The sequence below is a fragment of the Bufo bufo genome, chromosome 7, assembly GCF_905171765.1.
Source record: "Bufo bufo chromosome 7, aBufBuf1.1, whole genome shotgun sequence".
Lineage (NCBI taxonomy): Eukaryota > Metazoa > Chordata > Amphibia > Anura > Bufonidae > Bufo > Bufo bufo.
In genome coordinates this window covers 31882205-31883911 of record NC_053395.1, presented here as the reverse complement: position 1 = coordinate 31883911, position 1707 = coordinate 31882205, and positions in this window count along the sequence as shown.

The window sequence follows — 1707 nt, the reverse complement described above, 5'->3', positions numbered from 1 at the left end:
ATGCAAAATGTGCTTAACGGATGGTTAAAATACAGGATCCATTTTTTTACAGGAACCATTACAGGGTCCGTTTTTTTTTCTTCTTTTTTTCTTTTGACAAATCAGCAGAACGGAAAATGAAACAGTGATGTGAACCCAACCTCAGACAAGTCTATTATGAAAAGGCATTAGATTCTGTTATGGGAATGCAGGAAAACCCCAAAAATACTCTCAGGTAAGGTCTTTCTTCAATCTCAGGAGGAGATATTATTCCGCTTCTGGTTGCCACAAAGAATCATAATACACCCATATACCCTTGCCCTGATTTATCAAGATTTTTGGAAACTGCCGCGAGCAATGTAAAAAAGCCAGTTACGACTGAAAATGCCAAATGCTGTTTTTAGGTCCAAAATTATGTGCCGATTAATATCTTATTAGATCTCTATAGCCATCGATGCTTCAGTTTTATGAGTTCCAAATCTGTTGAATAAACATGGATTTTAAGGGGTTGTCCATAAAAAATAAAGAAACATCATTTAAATGTACTAAAATAACAAATTTGATTATTTACTAATATACGTCAATTACTCAAGATGCCCCATTTCGAAGATCGCCAGTCCCTTCCCCGGTCACATTGGCTCCACTTCTAGCTTGTGCTCAACAAAGGACAGTATTTCCTGTGTCATCATGGGACCAGTACTGTATGTGAAGGCGGTTAGCTGACTGGCTCATTTCAAACACTAAACCTGCCCATGCATCAGCCATGATGAGAAGGAGACAGGCTTAAAGGGAATGTAGAACAAAACATACAATGCAACAGCTCTCTGCAAACCAAATAAAGTACAGAAATGCATTATAATTGCTAATGCTATGCTTATAAATTAGAGATGCTTGGCAAATACATTTTGTGCAAAATTATTTGAGCCCGTCTGTCGCACATCGAAGCAATCTCTGTAAGACGGGAACCTAACTCTCATTGCATTCGTTGGTGGCCATTTGGCACCAGGAGAGGTGTGGAGTGGGCTCGGCATGCATGTAGGTACCTGCATTTACTGGATATAATGGAGGCCATTTTTGCACCAAAGATGATAAAAATTAAGGCAGGCCCAGCATGCATAAGGAACCTACACTCCCTGAATTGTATGGTAGCCGTCGTGGCACATAACAGGTTGAACTTAGTGTTAGATTCCCGTCTTACAGAGATCGCCTTGACGTGTGGCAGACGGGCTCAAATAATTTTGTACAAAATGTATTTGCCAAGCATCTCTAATTTATAAGCATAGCACTAGCAATTATAATGCATTTTTGTACTTTATTTGGTTTGCAGAGAGCTGTTGCATTGTACGTTTTGTTCTATGTTGTGTTTTCAGCCATAGCAATGTGCACCTGCGCATTGGCATGTGCTGGCTGACCCTCTTTTTTTCATTAAAGGGAATGTGTCATCAGAGGGTGACCTATTGTTTAAATCAAATTTTTTTGTTAAACATATTAATTGTAATTGATTTTTTTTTTATTCCATATGTCCCTATCTACGTATGTGTATGCAGTTTCCACTCTGGCCACTAGGCCTAAAATATATCTAGACTTCCTGTGAATTGAGGGCAGCCACCACGGGCCACAAACACAATGGACAGGAGCTGACCTTGTTGACTTCTATGGGAGGATTTCCTAGGCATGCTCTGTGACCTTTGTGGAAATCCGGAGGGAGGAGATAAGCTGTGATATAAT